Raw genomic sequence first — 14,212 nt, 5'->3', positions numbered from 1 at the left:
TTCCTCTTTCATCCTTTTGGCCTTTCTCTAATGCATTCTGAATATTTTCTCCTGATTTATATTCCAAGTTCCCTGGTCGAATCTTTGGCTATCTCTGCTCGACTGTTAAACTGTGTGTTGGATTCTCCATCATAGTTACTGTATATATATATATTTTTAGTTTTAGACTTTCTACTCGATACTCTTTCAAATCAAAGTCACCTTTTCTGGGTTCCCACTTCCCAGCTGAAATTTCCAAGCTCTATGTTTTTCTCTTTTCAGACAGGAAACATGGTTTAGGAGTCTGCGCCCAATACTTTCACCATCCTAAGTCCATACGTCTTTGTGGGTTTGTTTTTGTCATCATTTCCCACAACCACTTCTCACTCACAGAGAACTTAACACTTGACATTGCGTTCAAACTTTTTTTTTTTTTTTTTTTGTAGAAATAATATTTACTTGTTTCTGACAGTCTGGGACCACAGGAACCGAAGTTCCAGACTTGAGGTTCCCAGAGTCCCCCTCGTGCAAGCTGTCTCACACACCGGAGGCTCTCAGACTCCCCTGCGTGTTAGCATCACCCGGGGAGCCTCCCAATGGACCTCCACCTGTGTCCCGCCCCCAGGGATGGGGACTTCATTAGTCTGTGGTGCTGCCTGCAGTTGGGAATTTTTAAAAGCTCCCCGGAGATTCTAATGGGCAGACAGACATATATGGGAAGCTCTGCCCTGAGAGCAAAGTCCTTAGGCACCTGCATTTAACATGTGGGTGTTTATCAGGCTCTCCACTGGGCCGGCCCTTTTATCTCTTTGGCCCAGACAGGCTGCCAAATACCACAGCTCCAAGCTGCGGCCGTGGCTTCTCGAGCAGAGCAAAACCAGCTTTGGGAGCTTGCTTCCCGGATTCTCCGAAATGTTGGCATCGTAATCCGGCACGATCTGATCAGCTTTTTGGTGCTTTCAGGAAGAAAAAAAAAAACGTATTTATGTATATTTACAAAAGGTATATAATTATATATTTTAATATCATATAGTAAAATAATTAAGTAATATATTTAATATTTATAAATGAAAATATATTGATTATGAAATAATTACAGATATATAATATACTTAAATAGTTAAATTTGTATATATATAAATTGCGTGTATGTGTGTGTGTGTGTGTATTTTTTTTCCATACAGTTGTTTCAGTTGACCTCAATGGGAAGGTTGGCTTAGCCTGCAAGTAAGAGAATTGAAAGTCCTCCAGTAGCTTTTTAGAAAGAACAGAGGAGTATTTTGGAGTTCTCACCCTTGTGAAAATGTCTCTTTCATTTACTCCCTGAGGTTATAATTTGGCTAGGATTTGAAATCTAGCTTGAAACTTAATTTTCCTTTAAATATTTGAAGGTGCCGCCTTATCGATCTGTAGCATTCATTGTAGCTATGGATAATGCTAGTCCTACTTCATATCTGTTTTCCTGGGAAATGAGTTTCTTTTTCTTTCTTTCTTTATTATTATTTTATTTTTCTTTTTTGGGAACCGTTAGGATCTTCCGTTTGTCCCCCAGAAATCTGACATCTCATAACTTATGTACTTTGGTATCAGTCTTATTTTGTCCAGTTTCTTGGGCATAGAAGAGACACTTGAAATCTGGAGATTTTTATTTTCAGTGCTAGAAATTGTATTGCCACAAACCTTTCATGTTTCCCACCTCTGTAGTTTCTCTTTTTCAAGAAATCATTTGGTTGGATGGCGAGCCTGTTGGATTCATCCTCGACATCACTTATCTTTTCTTCCCTAATTTCTCGTGCTATGTCTTTTTGTGCTCATTTTTGGAAGATTTCCTTATGTTTATTCTCCAACTTTCCTACTGAATATTGTATTTCAATTAAATGTATATTTCCAGGAGAAATGTTTATTTCTTGTTCTTTGTGTTAGTGATCCTTTATATAACCTCTATTTCTAGGTATTGGGATATAATTTCTTTACTTTTTTCCCCAGCATTGTAGAATTTTAAATCTTACATCCTCTTCCACTTGTTTCCTTGAGATTTTTTTCCCCCTTTATGCTCGGGTGGTCTTTCTCTTTCATGCTAGAGGTTCTCGTCCACTGTCTGGGAGAGTTGGCACCTGATCATATCTAAGAGCCTCTAAAATACTGTTTGGAGGCCCTGAGTGGGTGGGCAGGACCTGTTGGCCTGTGCCTCCATTTAGGGGCAACTGATAAGAGAGTTCATAAGAGGAAGGAAGGAAGGAAGATAAAAGGAAGGAAGGAGGAAAGGAAGGAAGGAAAGAAAATAAAAAGGAATAAAGAGAAAGGAAGGGAGGAAGAAAGGAAGAAAGAAAGAAAAGGAAAGGAAGAAGGAAGGAAAGAAAGAAGACAGAAGAAGGAAGGAAGTGGGGAGGCCGAGAGGGAGGGAAGGAGGGAACAGAGAACTGGAAGCTTTGTCTTTAGAGCCATTTAGTTTGTGGAAGAAAGAATCTTCTGAGATTCTTTATGCGCCTGTCAGCATATGGAGGGTCATTTGGCGGGAGGGAACTGTGTAGTGCAGCCATGTCTTCTGCAGGATTCCATGTGTCTCCCCTCTGCTGCCTCCATCTGGTAAGCCTGAGTCTCAGCCTTTCCCATTAAATTAAACAGAAAATAACTCTTGAATCAGCAGTCTGGGAGATGAGTAGCCTGACCGCCTGAGGTGAGGGGAAGATATGGCTACTCCATAGACATGGTTTCAAAAATGCCCAATTTAGCCCTTGACGCCAACCCAGCGCTTCACCGATCCTGCTCTCTCCAAAGATGAACATCTCGGGTTTTCCTTGTGGATGACTTGGCTCGTTGCTTCCTCTGCCATGCTAAAGTCACTCACCTCTCCCTCATCTGGTTCTATCTTCCAAGATTCTGTTCTCTGGCTGGCTTCCATCTTTGTCTTTTATAGGTTTCTACCTTCTTTCTGTTGTTGTAGTTCCTTTACTATCAAATGAGTGGCATCTCGAGCAGGAGATGCGAGAAACAAAATTCCTCCTACTCAAAACGTGTCCCAATTAACTTTAGATGGCTTGTTCATTAAAAACAAAGTTCTTAAGTTTTTACCAGGATTTACCAGGATTGCTTTAGATGTCTGGGTGGAGAATTGTCAGTTCTATGTTACTGATTCTTCCTATTCAAGAACATGGTGAATCTCTCCATTTGTTTCGATGACGGTGAGCTTCCGGGAGGTTTCACTGTTTTCTTCCCATTCGGTTTGTCCCTGAAAGTATTCCTCTGATGAAGAGCCCTTGTGGCACAAAGGAAAAACAAATTTGTGAGCTTGCAGGTTGACCTGAAAGGTTGACCCAGAACGTAACATAAAAGGACAAAGAGAAAAAACATGAGGGGAAGGGCAAAGGGATGTGGACAGCAGATCCAGCCACCCCAACAGCCTTCCTAGGAAGAGTTTCACAAAAAAAGAACAGGAGAGAATCAAGGGAAGGAGCCAAAAAAAGGAAAGCATACAATTTCTTACAATTGCAGAATGAAGAAACACACACACACACACACACACATACCCCACCTACTCCACATTGTGGGCAACAAGAAGATAAAAAGGAAGTTCTAAGGGATTTGAGAGAGTCAAGATGAGCTACATCATTTTATACCCTGAGGGCCTTCTCTGGTCATCACAGACAAATTAGACTCACTGGCTAGAGAGCCAGAAGGTCAAAGCTGCCAATACAGTGTCTCTTGGGAGCAAGCATCATCTGTCCCCAGAACCCAAAGGCCCTTGGAAGTCGTTCCAGCATCACATTCCTGTGTCTGTCACGGGACCCGCCAACACGGAGGGACCACCCACTAACAACACGTGGCCCAGGGTCCTTCTATCTTCCAGACAGTGGTGAGGACTCCAGATTCCCTGGTCCTTCATCAAACCTGCTCCACTTAGAGAAACACCCACTCCTTCCCTCCTTCCAACAGCTCAGAACCCCCAAAACTCTTGGCAACAGAACAGGAGCTTGGACCCTTAGCGTTAAAATCTCCTCTGCTTGGAAATGAGAGAGGACTATCCTTTGCATGAGGGAAAAGCCCAGAACAAGACTGAGCCAGCTCGGGTCCAGATCTTCTATTTCTCTCTCTATGTCTCTATCTTTTCTTCAAAGGTCCAACGAGAAAAGAAGTGCCTTCGGAGACTCTCTTGAGATAATTTTAAGTACTCTGTGCAGATCTGTCTGTAATAAGATGAGGGCACTACTTGCCAAGAGTACTTGCTAAGCAAATCTTTGTACCTGTATGCACACATGCATACACACACACACACACACACACACACACACACACAAGCACACGCACATGCACACACACACAGCTGCTCTTATTCTCCTTTTAAAAAGCAACTGGAGGACTTTTAATTCTCTTAATTGCAGGCTAAACCAACCCTCCCATGGAGGTCAACTAAAATAGTTGTATGGAAACAACATACACACAAACAATTTCAATTATATAAATATGTTATATATGAATAGGAGACATACCTCAAAACCTCCATATAAGGCAGGCTTTATCCCTTGTTTTGCACACACACAAGTGGGTTATAAATGGCAGCCCAAGAGGTGATGGGCAGTCTCCCTTGTCATTAGGGTTACAGAGAGAAGGGACATAGGTATGCCGATGACGTGTGTGAGACACCCAATCTGTTCTGGCACAAACTGGTGAAGTCCTTTCCTTTTGCCCCCTTCGTGCCTCCAAGGGACTGCCCAGATGCTGCTTTGGGACTCCACAGAGCATGAACAACCGAGTCATTGCCTGAGATCCTGGACTAGCCTGAGAACATGGGTCTGTATTCAAGGTACAGCCATTGGAGCCCATCCGCTCAGGGAGTATGAGCTTAGTGCCTGGGGCTGGGAAGTTTAGTTTAGTTTGAGAGAGAGAGAAGCGGGAGGGAAGGGCACAGGGAGAGGGAAGGAGAATTCTAAGCAGGCTCCACGCCAGGTGTGGAGCCTCATGTGGGGTTCGATCTCACGACCCTGAGATCATGAACTGAGTCAAAATCAAGAGTCGGACCCTCAACTGACTGAGCCACCCAAGCATTCCTCACCTCCCCACACCACCTATTTTAAATCAAGTTAATGACAATCAACACTTCAGGGTTCTAAGGATTTTATGTATATTAACTTCCTTTACTTAGTCGTCATCATAGCAACCCTGTATTAGCCTATGTCCTGAAGGAGAAAACTGAGACTCAGACTATCCAACAAACTTGCTCAAGGTCAAGAAGCTGGCGAGCAGCAGAGCTCAGGAAATCCCTCCCCAGACCGCCTTGCTGTCCTAGCTCTTAAATGAGCTTTGCTTAAGCAGCTCAGAGTCAAGAAAATCTTCCAGCATAGAAAGAACTTAGCAGGATGCTGGCATTCCTCGATTCTTTGGTGATTTGAATAAAAGTTAAGTCTGAGGTACCAACCCGAAAATGCCTCCCCATCTGTACCCAGGACTCCAGCCAGTTGGACACGAGTGTCCTTAATGCTTGAATAGCAGGCTAATGGCAGGCTGAACCATAGGACATTGTCAATATTTGCCCAATTTTCTGTCCTATGCCAATGTGGCCATTTCATACAGTGGCTGAACCTCTACTTAGATGCAAGATTTGATTCCAGGCATTTCCCTCATGTTACCTTATTTAATCATCATGACCATACTTCCAAGTGTTTTTCACCTTCATTTTCACTTAAGAAAATAGGCTCTGTCTAGCTAGCAGGTGATCCTGCTGTCATTTTATTTTATTTATTTATTTTTTAAGGCTTTTATTTATTTATTTGACAGAGAGAGAGATCACAAGGAAGCAGAGAGGCAGGCAGAGAGAGAGGAAGGGAAGCAGGCTCCCCGCTGAGCAGAGCGCACGACGTGGGCTCGATCCCAGGACCCTGAGATCATGACCCGAGTTGAAGGCAGAGACTTTAACCCACTGAGCCGCCCAGGTTCCCCCATGCTGTCATTTTACATGGTTGGCCCAAGACTCCTATTCCAGGGTGGGTCTTTGTCCAGCTCACTTTGTCCCATCTGCAGGCTGAGCCCTAGGACCCAAGTGCAGCTGGAGGTTGCAGAGGCAAAAATGAAGGGTCATGTTCAAATAGCAGACTCAGGTTATACTAGTTTTGAAGTGAACCGTGAATCAGAAAGGGAAAGTACTCTGACCTCTGGAAAACAGAACTCAATCAGCAGCAAGTCAAATTTAGAGAACTGAATCAGACTTGCTTCATTTCGTTCAATACTGTCCCGGCCATTGGAGTTCGCCCACTTGGGGGTGTGTTGGCTGTGGCTTTAAGAAAAATTTGGGGTTGAAGGGTGATTTGCCTAATGGGAAAACTCCATTGTGGGCAGCAGACCAAAGAGAGCCCGGATGGAGGGAGCCTAGAAGAGCCACAAACTGTTGGGATCCAGGTTGAGACAAGTCCAAGTAGAGAATGAAAGGGTTATCTGCAGAGGAGGTGGGACAGGGAGGTCATGTGCCGTACAACAGAAAAGAAATGACAGTGAAGGGCTTTCCAGATCCCCAAGTGCTGATGGAGCCCTCTGGAGCTTGGAAATCCAGGTTGACCACCTGCAAACATGTTGGGATGACTCTGAACTGTAAGTTATGGAGCCCCGGGCTGGGAAAGGAAGAGCGAGTGTTAAATGGGCACAAACACACTGAGATGTGTTCCATTTGAGCGGAGTATTATTCAGGGATAGCTGCAGAAATAGCTGAAGTGGTTCGTAGGCATTCATTTGAATTCTTTGGTTCTCCTCGATGGGGAACTGCTTTCATCTGGTTCTTTTCAGTGTGGGATTGAGTCATATTCTCTTTATTTGCCACAAGCATTTATTTGCCATAAGTATTTTTTAATTTTTTTTATTTATTTATCTGACAGAGATCACAAGTAGGCAGAGAGGCAGAGAGAGAGGAGGAAGCAGGCTCCCTGCTAAGCAGAGAGCCCGATGTGGGGCTTGATCCCAGGACCCTGGGATCATGACCTGAGCCAAAGGCAGAGGCTTTAACCCACCGAGCCACCCGGGCGCCCCATGCCATAAGTTTTTTTTTTTTTTTTTTTTAAAGATTTTATTTATTTATTTGCCAGAGAGAAATCACAAGTAGATGGAAAGGTAGGCAGAGAGAGAGAGAGAGGGAAGCAGGCTCCCTGCCGAGCAGAGAGCCCGATGCGGGACTCGATCCCAGGACCCTGAGATCATGACCTGAGCCGAAGGCAGCGGCTTAACCCACTGAGCCACCCAGGCGCCCCCATAAGTATTTTTTTAAAAGCACCGAACAATCCCTACCTCATTCTCAGGAGGTTGAGTGGGACGCCCTCTCTGAGCCCCTGCCTCACCAAGTGTGCGAGTCGGAGATGAATTCCCAGCCACCGGATCGAAAACATCGCAAGCAAGTATGAGCAGATGTTATCTCTGATCGACAGACCTTGGCGTTGTTTTTTCTTTTTCTTAACTCTTTTTGGGGCAGCTTGCCTGGTTTGGGGAGTGCAAAGGCTTGAAGACTGCCTTCTAAGGGCTTATAATCTATTTAGGGGAAATATAAGATGTACACAGGACATGAGACAGTGTTTTGTAAATGCCAAATGTCTGGTGAATGAAAAATGAAGGTTATAGGAAAAATGAAGGTTATAGCTCTATTGACATTTGCAATAGAGCTAATAAGCTAAAACTTGGAGCTCCCAGGATTGCTGGACAGGGTATATTTAAGTTGATTGTTATGGTGTGAGTCTCCGGGAGCACAGAGGAGTGAGAGGAATTCACTGCAAATAGATGGAATGGCACACACACACACACACACACACATCCAGGAGTGGGAGAGCCCACATTTGCCTAGAACCTAAGTAAACCATTTGAACTGAGTGGAAATCTTGTTAGGGAACTAGTACAAAAGCCTCCTCCTCCATCACCGTGGCCTTTAAGGGCACAGCATGCCCTGTGTAGTTGAAAATTCATGTATAACTTTTGACTCCCCACAGTGTAACTGCTAAAAGCCTACCGTTGTTGACCAGAAGCCTTACTGATCACGTAGACTGTCGATGAACACGTATTTTGTGTGTTCTATGTATTGTATACTATATTCTTACACTCAAGCTAGAGAAAAGACAATGTTATTAAGAGAATCACAAGAAGGAGGAACTACATTCACAATACTGTACCATATTTATCCCCTCCCCGGTCCAACTGTAAGTGGACTCAGCTCAGATCCATGGTGTTCAAGGCTCAGACAAAGTGATCTCATTTAGCCTTTCACATTTACATAACGCCTAAGTGCAGATGATCCCAGCTTTTAGGAGTCAGGCGCAGACCTTTCTTCTACATTCCAGACCCGTTCACCCAACCACCTACTCAGCGTCTCCACCGGATAATCCCACCGGAATTTCAAACCGAACACACCCACAGCGGACTTCTTGGTTTTTACTGTCGTGACTTGTCCCCGTCCTCCCACCTCCCCTGCCTTTCTCCCCTCTTGGTAAATGACATCATGATTCACCCAACCCTGGGAACCATGCTCGGCTTCTCTTGTTGATTGCCCTCCCTCCACTCCATCAGCAAGAACATCCCCTCGCTCACAAGAGCATCGCGGACCGGTTCACGTCTCTCTGCCTCTTCGCGCTGTCACCCACGTCCCCAAGTTCAAGGCCCCAACCTCTCTAGCCTGCCATTCTGTAATAGTTCCCTGATCTCCATCTCTCCAGGCTTAGATACTTAAAATCCTTTCTCTACTCAGTGGTCAAAGTAACCCTTCTGAATGTTATCAGATCAAATGCCAGCTGGTTGCTGCTCCCCTTCCCCACCTCACGCCTCCTTAGAACCCTTGGATGGCTTCCCAGTACACTTTGGCATAAAATCCCAAATCCTTACCACAGTCCACACCGGCCTGCCTTATGGATACCTCCCTCCCACCACCCCATGCCTGCTCAGCACCCACGCACCTGCTTCTGACAGCTGCTTCTCCAGTTTTCAGTGGAGAATTATTCTCTCTCTGATTCTTACCGCAAGCTGACTCCACTCCACTCCCTGTATCGGGGGTCAGCATGTAACCGCAACATGGGCAGTCAGCGTATTCTTTCTCTGTGTCACAACGATTGGCCCACAGAGGAATCACATCTCCTGAGCTGATCCAGTAAGACTGAAGCCCAGGTCTTCTTGCTGCAACCGTGGGGATTGCTGGCTGCATAGGCAATGAACACCGGGGGCTTTGGGAACTCGTCTAGACAGAGTGTCAAGCGTGCAAGGCCTGTTGACTCTTTCTGAACCCAGTTCAGTCCCGTGCCGTGCCTCTACTTTTCAGCTGAGCCAGTACATTCCCCGTTTAAGTTGGGTTTCCAGGCTCGCTTCTCCTACAGGGTTGGATTCCTGCCTGGACTTGCGTCTTATCACAAACCTTTCTTGTCTCTGTGCTCAGCCTGGGACCAGAGACACATGAAACCCTCTCTCACTTCAATGTCCTGGCCTTGTGTCCATGTTGCTTAGAATTATCTTCCTCACATTTCTAAGAGGCTAGCATACTCTCATTTCTTCTAATCCTTCTCCTCCTCCTCCTTCTTCCTCTTCTCTTTTTATTTCTGGGGGCAGAGGGAGAGAGAGAGAGAGAGAGAGAGAGAGAAGCAGACTCCCCATGGAGCACAGAGCCCATCAACGTGGGACTCGATCTCAAGACCCTGAGATCATGACCTGAGCTGAAATCAACAACCAGATGCTCAACCAACTGAGCCACCCGGGCACCCTCCAAACTCTCATTTCTTAGGTCCACACTCAGATATCACCTCCTTAAAGAGCCCTTCCAAAACGACCCATCTAAGTAGAAGAGGCTCCTTCAGTTCCCTTTGTCAGGTCCCCTGGCTTCGTTTCGGGCAATGATCAGAACCTGTATCTCACACTTTACCTCTCCCTGTACTTGTTTATCTTCTGGCTCCCTCCATTAAAATATTAGCTTTATATGGGCTGAGATCTGCCTGTCTCGCTCAGCATGTCCCCCAGGATCTAGCTAGCTCAGGGTCTCAGATGCCGTACATGCTTTGTAAGTGTTGGTTCAGCGTGTGAATGAGGAAATGCACGCATGCATGCTTGACTCTCTGTAGAGGGAGTCCACTGTAAAAGGTCTTGCTTCCTTGGCCTTGCCAGCAGGGCTCTTACAGGCACCACCAGTAATAAAGTCGTAGCAGCAACAGCAGACATGGGGATCAGGCTCGCTTTGTGCTGGGACTTCTTCTAGGTGTTTTGGACAGCTTAGCGCATTTCCTTCCCGCAGCCACTGGGGTAGACTAATGAAAGCCACAGGTTCTTTGATGCTCCTCTCTTTGAGAACTGAGGTTAAGGCCCCTTCCCTCCTGTTGAATCTGGACGGCTCTACGGCCGCTGTAACCAGCAGAATACGGCAGAAGTGATGACCTGTCAGTTTGGAACTGGATTTGGGAACTGTTGCTCTGAGGCACCCACTCTAGGGAAAGCCAGACCCAGGTAAGAAGTTTGAGTACTGTGCTGGAGAAATTATGGGGCGGGGATGCAATGCTCCCTGAAGAGAGATAGAGGGACCAGCAGACCCTGAGAACCTTCGCTCTCAGTTTGTCCCCTCTGCAACATGGCACCCTCTGTGTGCGACTCTCATCTCCTCCGGGACTCTTTCCATGGTGTCTCTGCCCCGGGGTTGAGTTGAGTGCCCCTTCTGTGCTGATGCAGGGTATCCTTCTGTGGTGCAAATGGAGATGTTGACATGGCTGGGTCCCTACTGGTCTGTAGGCTTCATGAGGACAAAGACTGTGTCTTCTTCTTCTTCTTCTTCTTTTTTTTTTTTTAAAGATTTTACTTATTTACTTGAGAGAAAGAGAGAGAGCATCAGGGAGAGGGAGAAGCAGGTTCCCTACTAAACAGAGAGCCCCATGCGGAACTCAATCTCAGGACCCTGGGATCATGACCCAAGCCAAAGGCAGACGCTTGACCGACTGAGCCGCCCAGGCACCCCAGACAGAGACTGTGTCTTACTTGTCTTTGTAGCTTCAGTGTTCAACGCAAGTCCTGGCCGGCTCAGTGTTGGTGCTCAGTAAATTCCCACCAGAACAGCGAATGAGCAAAGGAATGGATGGGGAGGTCCCATGTGGTAGTCTGTGGAGCGTGAGCTCTTGAGTCAGCTGAAGTGGGTTTGAATCCTGGCTCTGCCACTTCCCAGAAGCACAGAGTTGGGAAAGTTACATCATCTCCTTGATTTTCCTCAGTGATACAGGCACAGTGGAAATATCCACATTAGAGCATGGGTGTTGTAAGTGTTAGGGTCCATGATCAAAGGAACGAGGCCAACACAAAGCGAAAGTCAAGCAAAGCTTTATTTCATGCCAAGCATCAAAAATCAAACCAACTGGTCGGGGCGTCTCTTATGAAGAGAAGATGACGAGGACTGTGCTACCCCAGCCTCACAGACTAACATTTATAACATTTGACATTCCCTGTTCTTTAGTTCTGCGTTCTGTAAGCAGAGCTTGTTGGCACAGACACTGGTAGTTTCTAACTTCCTGTTCCTCAAGAATTCCGCACTGTGGACTGAACTTGTTCCTACTCAGCCCTCAGTTCAAGTCCATGCAGTTTTCTCAGCATTGTCATCAGGGACACCCCACCTCTGTGTCCTCTAATGGACCCAGGGAGCAAGGGCAGGTCATCTGCAGCTTGGTGAGAATCCACAACCTGACCTGCAGAGGAGTCAGGCTCGGGTGACCAGATGTCTGCTCTTTATCCTCAGCATCTGAGGGCTGGACTGGGAGCTAGAGAAGGAGAGTCAGCCAGGAGAGCCAGGGGAAATGGGGGGATTGTGGGCAGTTTGTGGACAGCAGGGAGTACTTATCACCCTTCCCTCCCTTTCTGGGGAGACTTGCTGGCAATGGTCACAGAGCAAAATCATATACAAATACTTATGACCGAATGCATCCGAGCTTGAACAAGAAGGGGATTTAGGATCTCATTTGATATGAAATCTGGCAGAAAGACACCTCCAGGATTGGTTAATTTAGCTGCTCAATAGTATCATCAAAGAGCAGGTTCTACTGTGTGTTGGTTTGTCTGGTTCCCATGGTGCCAAGATGGCTGCCATAGCTCCAGGCTTCACACACTGCCTCTGCAGTGTGCAGAGGCAGAAAAGAAGGTACTCTTGCTTCTTCTCACACCTTTTAAGAGCTGAAGAAAACACTTCCAGAAGTCTTCCGGAAGCCTTCCTCTATGTCTCATTGGCCAGCTGGGGTTCATTTGTCCATCCTAAACCAACTCCCAGAGGCTTTAAGCAATCCCTGAAGAGCACGGGTCCTTTAGGGAGCATCAACAAAACTCTGTTCTCTCGCCGTTTGAAAGGGGGCAACCAGGGGCGCCTGGGTGGCTCAGTGGGTTAAAGCCTCTGCCTTCGGCTCAGGTCATGATCCCAGGGTCCTGGGATCGAGCCCCGCATCGGGCTCTCTGCTCAGCGGGAAGCCTGTTTCCCTTCCTCTCTCTCTGCCTGCCTCTCTGCCTACTTGTGATCTCTTTCAAATAGATAAATAAAAATCTATTTATCTATTTATCAAAAAAAAAAAAAAAGAAAGAAAGAAAGGGGGCAACCAGGTGAATAATTGTTGTTAGTTTTTTTTAAAAAGACTTATGTACTTATTTTAGAGAGAGCGTGTGCAGGGTGTGGGGCAGGGGCAGAGAGAGAGAGAGAGAGAGAGAAAGAGTCTTAAGCAGATTCCATGTCATGACAGAGCTGGACCTGGGGCTCAATCTCACAACCCTGAGATAACAACCTGAGCCGAAATCAAGAGCCAGACACTTAACCAACTGCGCCACCCAGGCACCCTGATTGTTGTTAGGTTTTAACAGTGTCTGCTCTATAAGGTTATTCCTCCCACCCTTCTTTGGGTCCTGAAACCATGAACACGGGAAACAGCTAATGATATACCTGGATAGCGGGTTGTCAGGGTCTTGGCTTTCCGCTGGGCCTCTGACAGTCTGTGTGATTTTGTTGAGACACCCCTCTCCTTTTCTGGTTACAGTGTCCATCTCTTCGGCAGGAATTCAGGTTTCTCAGATGGCCCTTATGGAGCTCCAGCTAATCGCAATTCATACGGACGGCGCAGAGCTGCTCAGAAACACAGATTTTAAAAGGGGTTTCTCTCTTCACCAAGCCAGGAGCTTTTTGAGGACTTATTGGTGACTTTATCACAGAGAAACTGTGGAACCTCAGGCAAATTAATAAGCCTCTCTGAGCCTCGGTTTCCTCATCTGTAAAATGGGGATAAAAATACACCTTCCCTCTGAGGGTTGTTGGCATAATTAAGTGGCAGAGAGGAAGACACGGAAGCTGGAGTATAGTATTTAGTCAACATTGTTGTTACTGTAATGGTAACACTGTAATGGTCCATTACATCATCAGCATCATGGCTGGCATCCCCGGGAGATGCCGCGGGTTCGGTTCCACACCAGAACAACAAAGCGAACATTGCAATAAAGTGAGATGCTTCACCGACTGAGCCACCTGGGCGCCCCCCACAAGATATATGTCTAAAAACAGGCCAGCAGGGCAGGGAGATGTGACAAGGTGACAAGGAGTGCAATTAATTCCCTCCAGAGAGGTGCCTACCAGCAGTTCCCTTGACTGTAGAGTGAAGCTTCCCTGTGAGAGGGGGCCGTGGGGGAAGGCTTCCCCAGGTGGCAGTGGGGTCCAAATGCTCTGTGTAGGATGGTTGGGAACCCAGGAAGCAGGGGGGAGAAGGAGGCAGGTTTAGGTCCAGCTCCCTACTGTGCAGGAAGAGGACATCCCCTTGGGGAAGTATAATTTGGTGTTTGGTTCTGTTGTTCTTGTTCTTCTTCTTCTTTTTTAAAGATCTCATTTATTTATTTGACAGATAGAGACAGAGTAGGGGAGGGAACACAAGCAGGGGAGCAGCGGGCAGAGGCAGAGGGAGAAGCAGGCTTCCAGCTGAGCTGGAAGGGTTTGAGCTGAGGGCTCGATCCCAGGACCCTGGGATCATGACCTGAGCGGAGGGCAGATGCTCAAACCCTGAGCCACCTCTGTGGCTTTCTTCTTAAGGGCTCAGCTCCGGGCTAGCATCAGTTTGCTTCTTGCTGGGGGGTGGGAAGCGGCTTCGGGGGGGAGCCCACACATCTGCACAGACATTGTCTTTTGTCAACCCGCTCTCTGTGACAACCGTCTGCATGTGTTCTAGGGTACGGGCCAGCTGACTCAGGAATTAATCAAAGCCTTTTATGCCAGTTCTCAGCCGCTTTCAAAGGGGCTTTA

At 46.7% G+C, this 14,212-nt stretch overlaps 1 long non-coding RNA gene across 2 annotated transcripts; it reads left to right on the top strand.

Annotated features, from left to right (window-relative positions):
- Positions 1–856: 856 nt before the first annotated feature.
- Positions 857–13,362, top strand: LOC309861807. 2 transcript variants are annotated; one of them, XR_014310210.1, is made up of 4 exons: positions 857–981; positions 4,682–4,780; positions 6,478–6,558; positions 12,966–13,362. It is a non-coding gene; the product is annotated as an uncharacterized lncRNA (long non-coding RNA). The 2 variants fall into 2 exon arrangements; XR_014310211.1 differs by lacking the exon at positions 12,966–13,362 and adding an exon at positions 7,257–7,556.
- The last annotated feature ends 850 nt before the right edge of the window (positions 13,363–14,212 follow it).

The sequence above is a fragment of the Mustela nivalis genome, assembly GCF_964662115.1.
Source record: "Mustela nivalis genome assembly, chromosome: 3".
In the NCBI taxonomy this organism is placed as follows: Eukaryota; Metazoa; Chordata; class Mammalia; order Carnivora; family Mustelidae; genus Mustela; species Mustela nivalis.
Note: the sequence above shows the minus strand (reverse complement) of the source record. Positions and strands in the feature narration are given on the sequence as shown.